The sequence below is a fragment of the Rhyacophila brunnea genome, unplaced genomic scaffold (genome assembly GCF_057557595.1).
Source record: "Rhyacophila brunnea isolate RB1 unplaced genomic scaffold, BYU_Rbru_1.0 scaffold_23, whole genome shotgun sequence".
Classification (NCBI taxonomy): Eukaryota; Metazoa; Arthropoda; class Insecta; order Trichoptera; family Rhyacophilidae; genus Rhyacophila; species Rhyacophila brunnea.
Genome location: NW_028232893.1, coordinates 23,678,725 through 23,699,829, shown reverse-complemented (window position 1 = coordinate 23,699,829; position 21,105 = coordinate 23,678,725).

The window sequence follows — 21,105 nt, the reverse complement described above, 5'->3', positions numbered from 1 at the left end:
TTAGAATCAGAAAACACATAAATAAGGGAAGTGGATTACCTTTTGGGTGTGGCTGTAAGAAAGTACGATTATCCAGTGTGGAGAAATATCAAATAAACTTCAGTTTATTGCATATTGAAAATCAATATGACCAGGAAACACAAAAATAAGGGAAGTGGGTTACTTTCTGGGTGACGCTGTTAGAAGATTTAATTATTATCGAGTGCGGATAAATATGGAATAGAATTAAAGTGAATTAGGTATGTCAAATTTTCAATATCTACGTCTGTAACATAATATGCATTGAATTTTGTCACCTAAATGAAATGCGAATTTAATATTGGCAATATTTATTTTCTAATTATTACCGTCATTAAGTCGTAAACCAATATAAAGATCAAAGACTTACTCAATGGCGACTGGCTCTCCCGTATATTATTAATCTGTTTAGTGAATTAATAGACCCACATATAAATTGCTTAGAATTAAAGACGTCAGAATTTATTTATTATTATTTGACCGTGTCTGATCCTAATAAGATCATATGGGCCTCCACAGAATAGAGGTTTCTATTAACAGATTTTGTTTTTATGAGAAATAGATGTCAGCCACTTGCTCAAGCTATTAGGTCCATACTCTGAATCATAAACAAATCGAAAAACAATAATAATAATATGTGTACCTACTTGCCAAACCCAGGATTCGAACTTGGGACCCACGACACTATAGGCTGACGCTTAAGCCACGCGGCCATCATGGGACTCGTCCATAATATCCCGAATAGTCCATTAAAATCTGATTAGAATGTTTAAAATATCATTTTCAATGTTCGATTTCAATTTATATATTTTTAGCATATTGTGGACATTAGACATTATAAGTTAATGACGATAAAAATGAAAATATAAAAAGAGAATATTTATAATTTAAACATACAAAAGCAGTGACAATACAATAATTAAACATCTATAGAAGTTCAAAGAAGTACACCGAGTTTGCTAAGGAAGCCCTATTTTAAGAATTTATAAAATAATGTCTATCTAAACTCAACTCACGCAAGTGGAATATATCAACACCCGAAGCAATTTGGTTGAACACAGTTATCGCCCTCCCAATTATTGGCATTACCAGTGGCAGGTTAGTTCTGCACCTTGGGAGAATAAACAACTGATGTTCTCTATTTTCTAAGATAGTTATCAGGGACACACAGTTGGATACTGCCCAGAATGGCAGAGTTCTCATTTATACCTCGTATAAGTCGAAAAAAATTGGTAGCTAAATAAAGATCTCTTCTAAATTGCAGACTGCAGTATGTAAGCATACCTAAAGTCAGTTGGATAAAGCCATGGATAGTATCCATACGATTTTACAACGTTTTTATTAGGTCGTATTTTTATTTGTCCGGTACACATCTTGCAATCGATTTTTAACTAACTTCCCGACTAGCTAGACATTTGAAACTCTTAGAATATATCAGAACACGATGCCAATGCATTTTTAATACTTTTAGTCATCTTTAAGTAGAATTGAATTCATTTTCAGTTAATTCTGTTTTGTGTGAAAAGTTATTACGGAAGAAATCCGTAATCCAATCCACTATTATTGGTTGCTAGGGGTCTGGGGTCCTAGAAACTAAATTATTAATATATACGTGCGTTACTATGGAAATCAATATGACATTTCAGTGTTATTTCTATCAAGTACAAATTTTTTGATCGTTTAAGCTAGTCAAGTCAAGTTTATATGATTCAACAGAAAAATTAAAAACGTTGTATATAAAAAGTCCTTTTTATCTTGTAATTATTTCAATGTCACTTGCAAGGTTCTGTATGAAATGTGTTATCGATTTTTTTGAAAATGGAATGACACTAAACAAAAAAAAAGTACTTATTATGAAATTTGCCGCCCTACGATAATGTCATTACTCTGTTTGACAGCTCACTACCTTGAGACAGGTTGATAACAGACCAAAATACAAAACAATCCATATGCAAATGATTGAGGAATGAACTGCATTGTGAACCTATAACCTTCCGCTTCTAAATCCTTGAACGTAATCAGTCCGATAAAACCACGCTACGAGTTGGGTATAATATTCACGTTTTAGGAAAACGGTGAAACTAAAATGCCCTACATCCATATTATCAACAGGGCAAAATATAAATCAGTGTTTTTCTTTTGTTTTTAAATCTTCATTATTTAAACTGGTATAAATACGTAGAATGTAGTGGCGAGAGGTGGAGGTAGGCTTTTAAGATTCGACATAAATATTGCACACTAAACTTTGTCAGTCATACGTAGGTGTTTGTTTTCATTGAAATAAGACTACAATTACAGATGGTATTGGTTAGTTTTTAAAATTCAATGAAACCCTGCGAACCCAAACCGAAAGCCAAAATAGATATCTAATAGTCAAAAAATACTCGTCTATCCAAAAATATTTAAAATTATGCAACTAAATCATTCATAACTTTAGATATTTTATAGATATAACAATATTTTTTATCTATTATGTTTATGTTTATTTATTTATAAAAAAGAGTATTACGGCATTACAGCTTTTGGCCAATGCGCCATAATACATAATACATACAAATATATAAAAAATATCTTAATTACAAATAACAACTAATATGACAAGAAAGTGGAAAAGACAGCATGTGTAAATATTAAAGAAATATGATAATATATACAATTATAAATGTATCCTATTTAAAACGTCTACAAATATTATATAATTAATAAAAAACAAATCAACCTTTATGGTGCCATCAAATAAGCTAATTGCACGATACACAGCATCATGAAACATAACATCTGTCCTGCGACGAGGTATCTTGAAGACCGTGGAGCTGCGAGTGATATTGGTGGGAACATGAAAATTAATATTTGCCAGTATATGCGGATTGTAAATGAACCCACGAAGAAGTAAAAAGAAATGCTTTAAAAGAACAATCACTCTTCGGGTAGACAGGGATTGCATTGATAGCATACCCAGAAGAAAACGAGTCGGGAAATTCATTTTGGTTTAGGCAGGGCTTAACAAACAACATGTGTTATAGATATGTATTCGTAACTAAGAATACAATTATTTTCAGATGGTGCTGGTTATTTATTTTGAATTCAATTAAACTCTGTCTACACCAAACCTTAATAGTTTAGGAATACTATGGGCGATCCAGCAAAAATAGTGTAGGTACACTTTTTCAGTCATACTTATTTGTTTTCGTTGAATTATGAATAAGTACATCCTACAGGTGGTGTTGATTAGTTTTTTTTTATTTCATTAAGCCATGCATATGTTACACCGAATGTGTGAAATTGCGTATTACATGAAATCGGCAAAATGTTGCCTAATTCATGAATTAGGCAAATTATCTGCAGAGTGCATAAATTCGGCAGGGTATGGAATTCTTAAACTGTCAACATGACAGTAGAAAAGGTAAATTTAATACGGATGGTTTTATTAGTTATAATTGGACATAATATAATAAAATTATAACATTATATAATATAACACTATTAGGTTAGGATAGGTTAGGTTTTGTAATGCTGAATTCAACTGAAAGTCCATTTTGAGATTAGCTAACAACTTAGGTACTGTCAACAAACTATACCAAACCGTAATCGATAAAAAAATATTATTCTATCTATAAAATATCTAAAATTATGTACGGTTTATTGACATAATTTTAGATGTTTTTTACTTAAACGAATGTTTTTTACTATTATCTACTATGGCTTGGATTTGGCAGGGTTTTATTTAATTTTAAAAACCAACAAACACTATTTAATATACCTACCTATACATTGTAGTCTTGGTTCAATAAAAACAAATACGTTTGACTGGCAAAGTTTAGTATGCACTATTTATGTCGAATCTTAACAGCCCATCTCCACCCTTCGCCACTGGTAGAATGTATGTTATAAATAGGTACCATAGATAATATACGTAGGTAAGTTTCTTAAGGTACAATAGATAGATAGTAAAGTTGTAGGTATTATATTTTTCATACAGACATATGTACATAAACCTACGATTGATTTCGTACGTACGTGGGATTTCCACGTGTGTTGAAAACCTAACATGTTTGAAGAGGGTCGTTTGTAATGACACAATACATCCTCTTTGAGAACGATAAAAAGAGGAAATAGGAGACTACATAACGTACCATAAGCGGCATTAACCCATCGCGTGGATCCAAAAAATGTAATATAAAGGTAGACATCACCATTTCCACTCTAAAGCTTAGTTTAATAATACGTATGTATCCGTTTAACTAGTGTTTACGACGTTTACGTAATAGAAATCTATTAGAATGGCATTAAAATTTGATTAATTTATTTATATTGGCAGCTGTTTCAGTTATAAACCAGGGCTCGAAATGGATCGGAGCGCACCGGAGCATCCGGTTCATGAAATCGGTAAAATTATTGCTCCGTCTCGTGGAAAAATAATTTGACCATCTGAGCTAGAATAAAGGGCAATATAATAGAAAATCTAACATCTATTTTTATAAAATACACATACAATTTGATTCTTCTTCTTATTGTGCCATCCCCTAGCGGAGGTCGGCCACCATCAAGGCGATCTTATCTTTGTCGTCTGCTACCCGAAACAATTCAGTGGAGCTGCACTCGTACCAATCACGGAGGTTCTTAAGCCACGAAATGCGGTGCCGCCCTCCACAATTTGATAACTACGTTAATATCTTCAGAAAATTGTCGAGCGCTCCGGTTCGTAAACTTTTCCATTTCGAGCGCTGTTATAAACCCAACCTCAGAAAAGAGAGGGTGTATTGAATTTATTTGTTAAACCAATCTGTCTCGCGCCTTGCACACAGCGGTGGTAAAAAAGGGGTAAAAAACTAACTGAAGTGCCCGGCTTCGCACGAGGCCGCTTCATGAATCGATTTACATTTATCTTAATTAACAAAACAATAATACTTCTTCAATATTAAAATATATGTATCTATTCAAATAACATATTATCAAAATGAAAATAATTCTGACAGCTAAATCAAATAAAAGAACATCGAAGTAAAATCGAATCCAAAATAATATGCAATCTTTATCTGTTGTATTATGTTGGTGCTAATCTTATATTATGTTGGTATCAGTTGGGGCCAAGAAGGAAAAGGAAATCAAACAAACTTATTTTGACTTTTATGTACCTACATGTATATATACTAGTGGCGAAGGGTGGAGGTAGGCTGTTAAGATCCGCCATAAATAGTGCACTCTAAACTTTGTCAGTCACAAGTATTTGTTTTTATTTAAATAAGACTACACTTTGCAGATGGTGTTGGTAAGTTAAAAAAAATCAATCAAATCCTGCGATAACCAAGCCATAATAGATAATAGTCAAAAAATACTCGTCTATCTATAAAATACTTATGTAAAATTATGCAATTAAATCATACATGACTTTGGATATTTTATAGATAGAATAATATTTTTTAGAGAGATTTTTTAGAAGATATAATGCTGATCACTACGGGCTGTACGAAGATTGCAGCGCAGTTCAATCAATTAAGATTGGGAGACTGCGATGGCTAGGTCATGTGCACCGTATGAATGACAATGAACCAGCAAAGAGAGTGATGTCCAGCAATCCAACAGGGCGTAGAAGAAGAGGCAGGCTAAAGATTCGCTGGTTGCATGGAGCTACCAGTGACTGCCGTATTCTGGGGGTACCGAAATGGAAAGCGGCCACACTGGATAGGGAAAGGTGGAGGGAGCTGTTGGATGAGGCCAAGACCTACACCGGGTTGTCGCGCCACTGATGATGAGAATAATATAGGTTGTGTGCTTAATTAAATTAAAAAATGAACCAACAATATTGTAATAGTATGTAATAATATGTAATATTGTAATAATATGTAATATTATGTATTTTTAATCCAATGAAAATAAATAAGTATGAATGAAAAGTGTGGACAATTTTGTCGTATCGCCCAAAACATGCCAAAACTTTTATGGTTTAGTTTGGGCAGGGTTTAATTGATTTTTAAAAACTAACCAACAACATCTGTAAATAATTGTAGTGTTAGTTCAATAAAAACAAATACGCATGACTGACAAAGTTTAATGTGCACTATTTATGGCGGATCTTAACAGCCCACCTCCACCATTCGCCACTCCTTTAATCCTCTACTATTAATTTAATTTGAAATTATGATTAGGACACTCATAATGAGATGCGCACACGCGTTTACACATTCATGCAGCGATCCAATCAAGTTGATCTTGTAATCGGTCCCTACACCCTAGAATAAATAAATTGTACAGAAAATAAACTCGAGAGTGGCGACTGGAAATTCAATTTTCTCGAAGCTCCAACCTTCTTACCGCGTTAGCATTTCAATACTGACATTATTTGCGCCGTGAATTTATTTGAATTTATTTCATTTCCACATTTGAATAATATTTCGTATTATGTTGAGCCTTATTGAAAATGATATTTGCAGAATTTTAATATTTACAGAATTACTCAGAATTCATAAATAAATTTTGATAGGTACGTAATAGCTACAACATGGCTGTGTGTAAATTTCTCTTCACTTTAATTTTAATACTGTTAATAATAATTGTCAATTTCATGATGGAATAATATTATAATCAAAATACAACAGCAGGGGAAGGGAGGGAGACTTGATCCCCGTTTTATATTTGTTGTTATAACTTTTCTCCTACTGTGATTGTAGTAATTCTTTATAACCTATTAGTTGCAAAATTTATCTAGGTATTCGTTTATAATTCACAAAATGTGGATAATTGGTTTTAAAAATATATATTTAACAAATTGTCAGGTAAGGGAAAAGTGATCAAGTCACCCTCAATGAGGGTGACTTGATCACTACATATGGGAGATTTAATTAGGGCAGAGCTCGAAATAGACCGGAACGCACCGAAGCGCCGTTCCTGTTCGTGAAATTCTAAAAGATACCGTTCCGGCTCGTGGCTTCTTTGAAAATTGCGTTCCGTTTCATGTTATTGAAATAATATTGTATGTAGGTATGTAGTTTTTAAAGTAGTAAGAACTGATTCGTGGGATTAATGATTAGTCATACAAGGTCTATAATATAATATAGGCTCTTCGGACTTCAGATGTGTTTACAAAAAAGCTAAAGGGGCTACAAGTCCAGGACATTAAATTAGTAGGTTTCCGGAACCTGAAAAATAATTTGAAATCACAAAAGAACCTTGCAGCGAAGAAATACACAAATGTACGAGCTTCTAGAATTTTGAATATAAGAGCCCAATTCTAAGAAAATTGACGAAAAATAAGTGATTTTGCAAAAATAAGTAGGTACCCATTTAATAAAAAAAAACTACATTTTAATGTTGTATTGGGGGGGGGGGGGGTAATGTGTGTTAGCGCAGAGTCCCTTCAAGTATAAATGAAACCCGGATTATTAGTCATATCGCCCTTATGATATCCGAAAAATATTTAACATAATTTGATATTTTTGAATGATTATCCAGCGCTCCGGTTCGTAAGATTTTCTATTTCGAGCACTGAATTAGGGGGGATCCCACCAGTGGCGAAGGGTGGAGGTAGGCTGTTAAGATCCGCCATAAATAGTGCACATTAAACTTTTTCAGACATACATATTTGTTTTCATTGAAATAAGACTACAATTTACAGATAGTGTAGGTTAGATTTTAAAATTCAATTAAACTCTGAGAAACCAAGCCATAATAGATATTAGTCAAAAAATACATGTCTATCTATAAAATATCTAAAATTATGCAATTGAATCATACATAACTTTGAGTATTTTATAGATAGAATAATATTTTTTATTTATTATAGTTTGGTTTACGCAGGGCTTAATGAATCAAAAAAAAGAACCAAAAATATGTGTAATATGTAGTTTTAATCCAACGAAAACAAATAACTATGAATGAAAAATTGTACACAATTTTGTCGTATTGCCCAAATTAGACCAAATCTATTATGGTTTCGTTTAGGCAGGGTTTAATTGATTTAAAAAAACTAACTAATACCATCTGTAAATTGTAGTCTTAGTTCAATAAAAACAAATACATATGACTAACAAAGTTTGGTGTGCACTATTTATAGCGAATCTTAACAGCCTACCTCCACCCTTCGCCACTGGATCCCACATATTCATGATAGTCATAATCATAAATAATACCTCTAGTTATTAAAAGTAAATATTTTATTGACCTTAAACTCTACATAATAATTTATGCTTTTAATAATTAAATGAAGGCACATCATTCAACACTAAAATTGCGAAGAGACTTGCGGAAAAATGAATTCGCTTGCTCATAGACTTAAAAATTGGTTTAAGTAGATTCTTTGCAATCTGATATCTTGCTACATCACCTATGTGTTCGACTGCAGGCCATTTAAATGTCTTGTGGTCACGTTTTCTGGCAAATTTCACTTTTAATCTCTTTGCAGTCTGTTGCTGAATCTGCCCAACGTAACGATGTAGCTTCTTTTGTGTGAAATAAAGTTGACAATTAATTATCCAATCAACTGCAGTAAGCTCAAAGTCATCATCGCCGTCTGATTCGCACTCTGTTGAAAAATCAGCTTCGAGGACTCGTCACCTAGGTTGTAAAGTGAATCAGGCGATGGAGCAATGGGAACATCATCTTCTGATGAACTCGAGGAATTTTGAATTTATTTCAAATTTTTCTTAGTTTTTAAACTTATTTTTGCTTTTCTGATTTCCATTCTATTTTCTTTGTCCCTTTTATGTTCCCTGGCCATATATTCTGCCTCAATAGCCTATAGAAACTAACTATGGGAGATGTGATCCCTAGGGATCTAGTGTCCTATAGTGAAAGTGATCAAGTGTCCCCAATACTAGTAAAATCAAAATTATTTATTTAAAACGGTAACTTCAAATGAAATTAAAACAACTACTAACAGAAAATAAATCTTGAATATATACATATAGACTGAATAAATGCAGCAGTCACTCACCGTTATGTAAAAAGCAGATATTGAAGTCCAAAGATTTTGAAAAAACTTGTCTAAATTGTCAAAAAGAGTTCGGTCAGACGTGTTCTTAAAGGCTCAAATAGACTATATGACGATCGGGCACATATATGCTAAGAGCGTTTTAGTGTCTATGATCAAATCTATGCCATTCCGACATTTATACATATATATTGTATGACAGCTATGACATCGTATTTACACTCTGTGACACCCTATGACACAGGACGCCAACATAAGAAACGGGTTTTTCGACATATATATGACCGATCGTCATAGAGTGTATTTGAAGCATTACTCAATTGATTTCGACAGCTCTGAATATACTCTGACGTCTATGGTATATGGCGGGCAGTCAGTGTTACCAATATTGAAAGAATTTTTTAATACAATTACGAGTTCTTGGTGGGTGAACAAGTCTCCCAGGGGATCATATTGTCTCCCTCCCTTCCCCCATATATATATATTATATTACTCGTCTAAGTCTATGTCAAGAGTGACCTACCATTATGTCTTAAGCGTAAGGTGTTCAACCAATGTGTGCTACCCGTGCTCACGTATGGCTGCGAGACGTGGACCCTCAACACGAGAGATGTCCAAAAGCTAAGAGTCGCACAGCGAGACATGGAGAGGTGTATGTTGGGCATCACGCGAAAGGACCGTAAGAGAAACAAATGGGTTAGGAAGCAGACAGGAGTACGCGATGTAATAGACGTTGCCAAACAGCTGAAATGGAGATGGGCGGGGCTCATAGCTCGCCGAAAGGACGGCCGCAGGACAAATGCCGTCATCCAGTGGTACCAAAGGGGCACGAAACGGCCACAGGATTGACGAACTGGTAAAGTTCGGTGGAAATACGTCGCAGCGAAAGACACAGGACCGAGAGAGTTGGAAGAAGCTTGGGGAGGCCTTCATCCAGCAGTGGATTGATCCCAGTTGATGATGATGACTCTACCCTCAGGGTCAGATTTCTTCCGACCGTGTTTGATCCTAACAGTGACGTCCGTGGGGGTAGGAAAATTGAGCGTCGCTTGGGGGCGGCAGTTACTCGAAGGGCGGCAAATCGAGGAGAATCATGTTATGTTCAAAATGACCATAACCAACATTCATACTCTGGCAACCCCGTCGAATATTTATGGTCAAGTCATGGAGCGTCCGCGATTCCACAGATGTCGCTGTTAGAATTTCCGGCCGCAGCGGACGTCGCGAGGTGTGAAAGTAGCAACAGGGCTTTTTTGATTCGGTCTGTCATACAGGATAGTCGTGCTCTGCTTTGGTTTTACCAACATTTATAATGGACGTCACTTAAAGCAGCACGATTGCAGCCGCAGTGCTTGAGGCCTCTGTGTTCGTTCCAAGTTTGGTATTGTAAAACTATTATTATTTGATTCACTTATCTTCCAATGTTTCTTTTAAAACTTAGCTGCTTGCCGTTATTATAGTATTTCCTTTATAACCTTTTAATGTAATATTCTTGTTTTCGCTATAATATAGTTCGGTCAAGTACATAAATTGCTCTTTCATTTATTATTTCCCCTTTATTCCACACTGCTATATAATTGTAATCTTTCACGGTATCAAGACCGTGTGGCGTCCAGGACTGTAATAACTACATCTTTTAATCATAGATTGCACGTGCCTTCAGCCGTGCAATTCCTTTTGGTATTTCTAATTCAATTTTTTTTACAGTTGTCAGTTGCGAGGTTACGGAAGTAATTTTGTTCAGCTTGAAAAGGATGCACGCAACTCATGGCCTTGCCTTTGTCTCATGCTCTGTTCTTTTATACTCTACTCCTATCTAGCCAGAGACTGTCGTCTCCTTTTATTTTGTAGTTGTGACGATAAGGATCACAACTACAAAATATTAATATATCAATCATTTGGAATATATAGAAATAGCTACCTAATAACGAAAACACGTTTCCATTAAAAAAATCAGCTCATTGGTTTTGTCGGGTTCGCGATATCTAGTTTACTTTCGTTGCCCTTCAACGTCCATGGTAACTAGAAACGACACGTGCAGATTTGCAAATAATTACAGTCTGATTATGTTGTTAGTAATGTATCCATACAACACATTTCTTAGAATCATTATATTGGACTCATGAAAGGATGATAAAAATACTGTATAAAAAATGGAGCGGCATTTTGGCGCTGCCTAGGGGCGGCATTTTACCTAGGGACGTCAGTGGATCCTAATAGGATCATAATGGGCCTCCACAGAGTGGAGGTTTGTATTAACAGATTATGTTTTTACAATAAATGGATGTAAGCCACTTGCTTAACCTAGAGTACCTAGGTACATACTCTGACTCATACACATATCGAAAAACAATATGACGTGTACTTTGCCAGACCCAGGATTCTAACCTGGGACTCACGGTGATATAGGCCGACGCTTAAGCCGTGCGGCCATATACAGCTAAAGGGAATATAGCCCAGCGCATCTATTATATACACAAGACCGCTTTCGCCCGCTACGGCAGCTATCTACGTAGGTTTGTATCGAATTATTAACACTTATTGTAACAATTACAATAAGTTAGCCGTCTAAACAGTCAAAACTGTCTATCTCGCTCAACAATTTAACACAGCCAAGAGAGGTGCTGTTAAAACATAGCACTTATTGTAACAATTGCAACTAACTTATTGTAGTTGTTACAATAAGTGCCAATACTACGATACAAAAAATGAAAAACTACCCTCGATAGCTGCCGATAGCGGCCTATAGCAATCTTGTGTATATAATAGATTCGCTGGAAAGAAACATCTCCCTTCAGCACATCTATTATATACACAAGACTGCTTTCGGCCGCTATCTAGGGTAGGAAAGTATCAAAGTATTAGCAATTATTGTAACAATTATAATAAGTTAGTCATAATTGTTACAATAAGTGCTATGTTTTAACAGCACCTCTTTTGGATGTGATTAATAATTTAGAGCGTCAGACAGTAAGTTGTTTTGACTGTTTAGACGGCTAACTTATTGTAACTGTTACAATAAGTGCTAATACTTACTACCATGGCCCCCATAAGGGGCGGGCTGACAGGACTCTAGCCTGGGGGCCCGGGCTCAGGAAGGGCCCGGCGTAGCGAGCTGACCAGATAAGTGAGATAAACACATCACAAATTTGCTCTGCTCTTTGCGCCTGCAGCGCTATTTTGATATGATATTAATAATTCAAACTATTTGGTTGTACGATGCAATTTTTACTGTGTGCCCGTACTCAACAATTCCATCATTCAAATAAAATTAAAATAAACGAGACATAAATTAAAAATATAAACAATCGCTAAAAATACACCATTTGGATAACGCTACAGCAGCGCGTCACATTAACTTTACCCTTAGCGATAGGTAGGGGGGCCCGCTTCAGGATGTGGGGGCCATGCTTACTACTACCCTCGATAGCTGCCGATGGTCTATAGAAGTCTTGTGTAGGGATTCCAATCTCGGGATCCCGGGATCCCGAGCTATTTTCGATACCTATGAATCCCAGGATTGATAAACATAATCCCGGGATTTCGGGATTGATTTTTTTATCAAGTTTTATGGAAAATAAAATAAAAGCGAAAATAAAACAGAAAAAATACTTTTAATAAAAAATAACTACATTAGATATAAACTGAGTTTGAATGAAGTTTGATTTATACCCATGTGTAGGTTGCCGATTCATTTTATTTTTTCACATGAATTATTAAAAATGAGAAAGATTGGACAAAAACAATGCTTCGCACTTTTAACAAAGTAATTCCACCATGATATCACACGTTTTACGGCAGTTTCATATTTGGCTGACTAATTAGATTTTGCAGGTTGAGCAAGTGGCTGACATCCATTTCTCGTAAAAAAAAAAACAAAATCTGTTAATACAAACCTCTACTCTGTGGAGGCCCATATGATCCTATTAGGATCGGACATGGTCGAAAAATTAGATTTATGATGCGGAAAGGCCATAAGTACGCCATGATTATTTGCTTTACTATTTTAAATCTCGCTAATCCATTCATTATGTCTTTACTATCAGAAATAGCAATATCATATTAAATTCACATTATTATTTATATTACAATACTATTTACTCTATTAAACTTGTGTATTTCTAAGATTGAAAGTATACAATATTAACAATAAATGTCTTAAATAGTATAAATTATACTAGATTTATTTTTGACCGATTTTATCAATGTTATTTGTAAATATAAAATTGTTATATTAACAATGGAAAAAATGCCAATCCCGGGACCAGTCCCGGGATTGTCAAATTGTAATTCCGAAATCCCGGGATCAGAATTTTGGCTCGGGATTGGATTCCCTAGTCTTGTATATAGAATAGATGCGCTGGAAAGAAACATCCCTCTTCTGATAGGTATTACGTGACCGATGTGCTTGTTTTTTGTTATTTGACCATGTTTTATAAAATGCCACGACCTAATTTTCTTTCCATGCGGTTGAGTAAGTCAAACTGGAAAATAAAATTATTTATAAATTTAATCGTGCCTTCATAACGTCAAACGGAAAACTTTGCAGAAAAAACTTTTCCACGACTGGCAATTATTAAAGTTTATTTTCAAATGTTTTCACAAAGTTTGAAACTTTTCAACAATGACATAATTTATCATTAAGCAACAAATTTAAAATACAATTTGTTTACGGGCTCGCGGCGACCACAGAACCACCAATTAGCGTAAAGAAAATTCATAAAGGTGTTGAAAGTAATATTACTCCAGAAAATTTTAAATCAATATGGAACACAATAATTAATAATTGATGATTGGAAGGTAGGCACACACATGTATATGTTTTTTCCAAGTATCAAATGGCGAATGAAAATAACCGCTTTGACTCCAGATCATTAAACCAGTCAATCCTTGACAGCTTCGCTAGCAGGCTCTTTGAGCTTTGTCTTGTTACCCGTTCAATGTGTCCATGTGACAGAGAAACAGGATGCAAACCACATCGTCTGGGAATATCCTAAAATGTGTACGGAAAGGGAAGAGCTGTTCAAGTCGGTTCGACCAGCTGTTGGGCTGGATGCCATGGTCGACTCTATCGAACGCTTTCGAGAAGTCAATATAGGAACGGTCAACCTGGCGGTCTCTATCCAGCGCTGATGACACATAATCAGTGAATACCATCATATTGGTTCGGCCTGCTCTAAATCCATGCTGTTTATTCATTATAAATGACTCAATTTTTAGAGAAATAATGCTGTGATCATCTCAAGAACTTTTGCTGGTGCAGAGAGAATAGCTACCGGGTTGTAGTTCTCCACTGATAACTTAGTACCACTCTTATGAATCGGGAGTCACCTTTATGGAAAGATACTTGTCTCCATTTTAAGGTTATATATATGCAAGTAGGCCTTTGACAAAAGAGCGAGTTATGGAAGGCAACGAAAAATCACTGCAATAAAAGTTCTTATGATCGACGGAGGAAGGCACTTTGAAGAATAATCCTACATTGTTTTCTTCTCTATGATCAGTGACGTCCAGTGGGGGTAGGCAGATTGAGCGTCGCTTGGGGGCGGCAGTTTCCCAAAGGGCGGCAAATCGAGGAGAATCATTAGGTATACATAGAAAGCTACCTAAACTTAGTAATGACGGAAATATATTTCCATTCAAAAATTCAACTCACTGGTTGGAAACAAAATATATTAATTAGGTACTTACACCTACTATAATAGTTTTAACAGGACTATATTTTTTGTTGGGTTCGCGATGTCTAGTTTACTTCCGTTGTCCTTGGACGTCACGTTCTTGGTGAACAGCAATGACACGTGCATACCTACTTTAAAATTTATCTAAATATGTTTGCCAGTCACTCGTGAGTTTTGGAAGTTGTCAGGTGTATTTTTAAATGTACCTATCTGAAACCGTAAACTCGCAATATTGTCTATTGAAGCAGAGATGGCATATAAATTAGATTTAGTGGTATACATCTTGTTAGTAATGTATCCATACAACACATTTCTTAGATATTGGAGTCATGAAAGGATGATAAAAAGTACTGTATAAAAAAATGTGGCGGCATTTTGGCACTGCCTAGGGGCGGCATTTTGTCTAGGGACGTCACTGTCTATGATTGTGGCTATTTATCTATTAATAGATAGCTTTGTATAATGTCGATAACTAAGTGTTAATTTTTATTGCTTCAGCATAAGGTTGTATAGGTACAATCTATATTAGTAGTCTAAGGGTACAATTCATAATCCATGCTTGGATTATTTTAGAATCGAATTATCTCTCGCAAATCATTATCGCTAATATGTTTAACAAGCCAAAACGATAACATTATACATAATAGCTTTTCAGTGACGTCACCAGAAACAAAGTGCTATCCATGTTATGATTCGTGTCCGGAAACTTGTACGTATGCAGTTCGCCGTATCACACTTCACCGAGAAATGTTGTATCGGAAATATATGGCCGTATATTAAAGACTGTCCAACCACTTTGGGTCGTATAAATACAATGACATTAATATGGACCAAGCATCTGGAAAAAAATGACACTCACTTTTTTGTCGGATCTGCCGAATGGCATAATATGTTCTAACTCCATTACAATAAAGGTGATATTGCTATAAATTCCCGAACCTTTTTGCCGGGCCTGCAGAATGGTTAGGTTCGAATGAGTTCGATCAAATGAACATTGACACTAGAAACACTGTTCTAACGCCATTACAATAAAGGTGATATTGCTATTAATTCCAGATGCGTGATATCGCATAATGGAAATTGCGTGACGTCTACCTATACATGTGCAAATTGACTTGCTAGCTACTGTATTGCGTGCGTTGTCCATTAATAATGTCATTGTATAAAATAGTATTCACATAAAATTGATATCTAAATAAAACACGGTTCTTGCCGGTTTACACTTTACAGGAAGCCAGCAGCAAACAAATTTTGAAAATAGCCGATATACTGGATTATTTTTTAGGTTAGGTTAAGTTTTCATTTTTGAATTATTCATGAATTTTGCCGATATCAGCTATGAAACTTGAATTAATGTTCATATTGAATCTAATAAAATTGGATACCGTATAGTCACGAAGAACTGTGCCACGGTGAAATGTTTTACGTAAAATTTACATGTAACCATTATAATTATTTCAATATTTTACTTCTTGACCATTACCAAAACTCACCCCGATATTTTAATGAACATCGTGTATCATCATCATCATCAGCCTGAATCTATCCACTGCTGGATGAAGGCCTCTTCAAGCTGCTTCCACTTCTCTCGTTCCTGTGCATTGCGTTGCCACGTACTTCCGCTGATCTTTATCACTTCATCGATCCAGCGGCTTCTAGGTCTACCTTGCGGACGTTTTGTACTTCTTGGATACCACTGGATGACTAGATTTGTCCAACGAATGTCTCTTCTTCGAGCTTTGTGTCCAGCCCATCTCCATTTAAGGCTTTTAATAAACTCTTTTACATCGCAAACCCTTATCTGCTTCCTTATCCTCTCATTCCTCTTGTTGTCCTTTCGCGTTATGCTCAGCATGCACCTCTCCATACCACGTTGTGCTACTCTAAGTTTCTGGATCTCTCTTTTACTTAGGGATCATGTTTCACACGCATATGTGATCACGGGAAGCACACACAGGTTGAACACTTTGCGCTTTAGGCACAGTGGAAGGTTACTTTTGAAGACATTATTCAGGCGGCCATCGTGTATATAAATATTTATTTACATTAAGTTATGATACCTCAATAAGTATTTCATATTTTGAATAAAATTTGAAATACTCTGTTTTTTGTGGTTCAATTTATTACCAATATGGGTAGACGAGTAGGTACATACGTATTTGGTTATACCGTTAAAAAAAATCGGTTAGGTACATGTTCAAACACGCGCGTTAACATCATTTTACCCCCTACTTCAATTATAGTTTGTCAATTTATGGCTACGGCCGTATGTTGTAGCTTAACCACTGAGGAATGCCAAAAGAAATGGCGTATTTCAAAAAAACACTACCTTATTCTTAGGTCAATAATTATTATATAGCAATCAATATTCGTAGGATGTTTATTACACTTGAATGGTCAAAGACATAGCATATAATGAGTATCTTTATAATTATCTTCAAATGTGTTAATCTTGCCCATTTTTTGAATAATAAAATGCCCAATTCTTGTCAAATTTGGGATCACAGAGATTATCAATATTATTTTTTATCGTAAATATTTCACTATAATAATGTCGATACAAATTATACTGATGGTTTTATAAATGCGTTTAAAAATTAATAGATGTAAAAAATCTTAACACCACTGCACATTTATGTACTGAAATATGACTATATTCTAAAACATTAGAGCGAGAGGTTTAAAAGAATACTATTTTATGTAATAAAAATACTTTATGCAGTCATCAAATGTTTAAAATAAATATAAAGAATAATAAGGCTTCAAAATTATATAAATAGATTATCTACAACGTTTAAGGTATGTCCAGGATCATGCTTTTAAAATAGAACAAAAGCTCCATTTTGACCTACGCTGAGCATGTCCCCTCTTAAGCAGAATTGAATTAATTCTTTTTCAGTTAATTCTGTTTTGTATGTTTCGAAAAAAAATCGTTAAGCGTAATATTTACTACTCACTATTATTGGTTGCTAAGTGGGTCCTAGCAACTAAATTATTAATATATACGTGCGTTACTATGGAAATCAATATTAAATGTCAAAATGACATTTCAGTATTCTATATTTATTAATACATATAATTGTCAAGTTTATATGATTCAACAGAAAATTTTAAAACGTGGTAAGTATATAAAAAGTTCTTTTTATCTTGTCATTATTAAAAAATATTTATATTTTCTCAGAAATGTTTTCAAAATTATATAGATTCTATATTATTCAATTTATGACGATATCGTGTAATAAAGGGAATGAAGTTAATCGCGTCCATTATTTTTTTCAACAGATGATATTAATTCACGAACACGGCAATTGATTTTGTGTTTTAGACCTGGTATAAAGCGACAGAATCTGAAAGAAAAACCGAAAGGTTAAAGTATAAGGTTTAACCATACTTGGATGTAATCCCGGAACTTCGGGATTACAATTTGACGATCCCGGGATTGGTCCCGGGATTGGCATTTTTTCGATAGTAAGTTAATATTAAATTTTTATATATACAAAAAACATTGATGAAATCGGTCAAAAATAAATCTAGTACAATTAAATTTATACAATTTAAGACATTTATTGTTAATATTGTGTACGTTCAATATTGGAAAAACATAGGTTTAATGGAGTAAATAATATTGTAATATAAATAATAATGTACTGTGCGAAAACATCTTCTTGGCTACGCTTCTAGGCGCTGTTGTTTACTAAATGGGAGGAGCTTGTTAGTTTATAATGGAAGTGCGGTTAAAAATTGGCGGAGCATGTTAGTTCACAGTTTTAACACGTAGCCAAGAAGATAAGAGTAAAACAGTTTTATTTATTTATGAAAAGATAACAAATACATGTTCAATTAAAATAAAAAATGACATATTGTGTTGACAATGAATACAATATAAAAAATTAAAGATTTAAGTAAATAAAACGTTATTCTGAATAATATGCCCAAAGTAATACCAAAGAAAGAAGTGTTAGTTTTTTCTGATGTTGTTACGATTGCGTAAGGAAGCTGTGGCTAATTAGTCAGCCAAATATGAAATTATCGTAAAACGTATGAGATCATGGTGGAAACACTTTGTTAAGTGCGAAGCATTGTTTTTTCCAATCTTTTTCATTTTTATTAATTTATGTGAAAAAATAAAATGAATTGGCAACACATGGGTAATAAATCAAACTTCATTCAAACTCAATTTATTTCTAATGTAGTTATATGTTACTAAACGTATTTTTTCTGTTATATTTTCGTTTTTATTTTATTTTCCATAAAAATTGATAAAAAAATTAATCCCGAAAGTTTCGGGATTATGTTTACCAATCCCGGGATTCATAGGTATCGAAAATAGTTCGGCAATCCCTAGTGGTAACTACCAGAACTACCTACATAGTATCAATATCATTGTACGTGTATTATAACATTAGTAAGCCCGACTCGTAATGTGGGCAGAGAATGCTGGGATTTTCACCGATTTGTAGTGGTTGGTCCCAGGATGAGGATAGCATTAACCATACGTCACCACGACAAGCGTGTCCGAAAAAATATTGATAATATAGGTGGGCTTTAATTAAATAATCGCCTAGTATGGAGTCTTCGCCACTGCCAAAAACATAACATTATTATAATACACCTACACATACATAATTTAGATTATTTTTGTTCCTTTAGAGGAGGGGGTAAACCTGGAAAATCCCCTCGTTGCGTGTGCGCCTGTCTCATTATTACAAATATTTTCCATCAATCGATTGTTTATGGTTTCTATTATAAATTCCATCAACATGTTCCCTCGAATCCGTGTAAACTCCCAAGGGAGCATCACTGTCACGGAACTATCTCTGAATAAACACCAGGGGCGAACAAACAAAAAGAAACCCCAAGCTACGCCATTTTGAATCTATTTTGTCCCACATTTGAATTTGATAAGAAGTTCGTGAACGGTTGACTAAATCTTGAAGTGTATAAAATAAGTACCCACATGCCTACGACTTCCATACTTGAATATTTTTATTCTGCTCTCATTTCTGTTGAGCTAAATTTTTTTACTTTTTTTACTACTTTATCTCTTTAATCCTTTGTTAGATATAGGCAGTGGTGTAGTGGGGAATGGGAGAACTGGACGCCAGGACAATAATTGGGCGCCGCACTGTCGAATGAAATATATAGACGTTAGTTACGATTTTATACAGAAGGTAGACGAGGAGTTTTAATCAATTTCTTTTTGTTAATTTTGCTCTTAACATAATGTTTTTTTTTGCGAATTAAGAATTATCATGTTTCAGGCTTTATATAAAAATTAAAGAACTCTCTACTCGTTGGAACTTAAACATATGCACAATTAAATCATTATTTACATGTGCATATTTAAATTCTCACCAAGTTTTAAATAATAATATAATAATTTCAATATAAATAATAATATTAAATATATATTTTAAAAGTACACTATAATTATAATTCATGAACGTCTATTTGTTTTCGAATTTCATTCGATTGCGTGGCGCCCAATTGTCCCGGCGTCGAATCGTCCTAGAGACGTGTAGTGGTGTCGGAGCTCGGAGCGCTCCTGGACAGCTACAGATAGTTTTAATCAATATTATGTTATGCGTAATTACATTGAGCTACTTTACGAGCTGTTTGTTGGCGAATTTACAATCTGCCTGTAAAGACGCCCAGTGTAATCATCGAATAAGCTAACAAGCAGATTGTAAACAATTTACCGTGAAAAGTTGAAAGCCGGTCAACTTTATACGCTACACGCCGGCGTGTGGGCCTACTGCGTCTGCGCAGTAGAGCGTAGTAGCAACCTCCCGTTAAAAAAAACGAACTACATACGTTCTGTCAAAATAGTCACTGGCTTGTGGCTTCTCAGCAAATGGAAAGTTTTGTATGTCATCATCACAATCGCAGTAGCTGAATCGTCCGCTTTTAAATTCGCCAACAAACAGCTCGTAAAGTAGCTCAATGTAATTGACGCTTAACACGTGATAATTTTGAATCACGTGAATAAAGAAAATTTTGTCGCTGTTATTTCTACCTTTCAGTGGCGAAGGGTGGAGGTAGGATGTGGAGTTCCGACATAAATAGTGTACACCAAACTTTGTTACTTTTTTTATTTTTATTGAACTTAGAATACAGATTGAAGATGCCAGATGATATTGGTTAGTTTTTTTTAAATTCATTTGAACCATATTCTACTTTCTAAAAAATATCTTAAATATTAAATCATCAGCCGGGGTCAATCCACTGCTGGATGATGGCCTCCCCAAGTTTCTTCTAACTCTCTCGGTCCTGTGTCGTTCGCTGCCACGTATTTCTGCCGAGCTTCACCAGTTCGACAATCCAGCGGCTTTTAGGGCTACCATGTGGCCGTTTCGTGCCCCTTGGGTACCACTGGATGACGGCATTTGTCCAGCGGCCGTCCTTTCGGTGAGAAATATGCCCCGCCCATCTCCATTTCAGCTGTTTGGCAACGTCTATTATATCGCGTACTCTTGTCTGCTT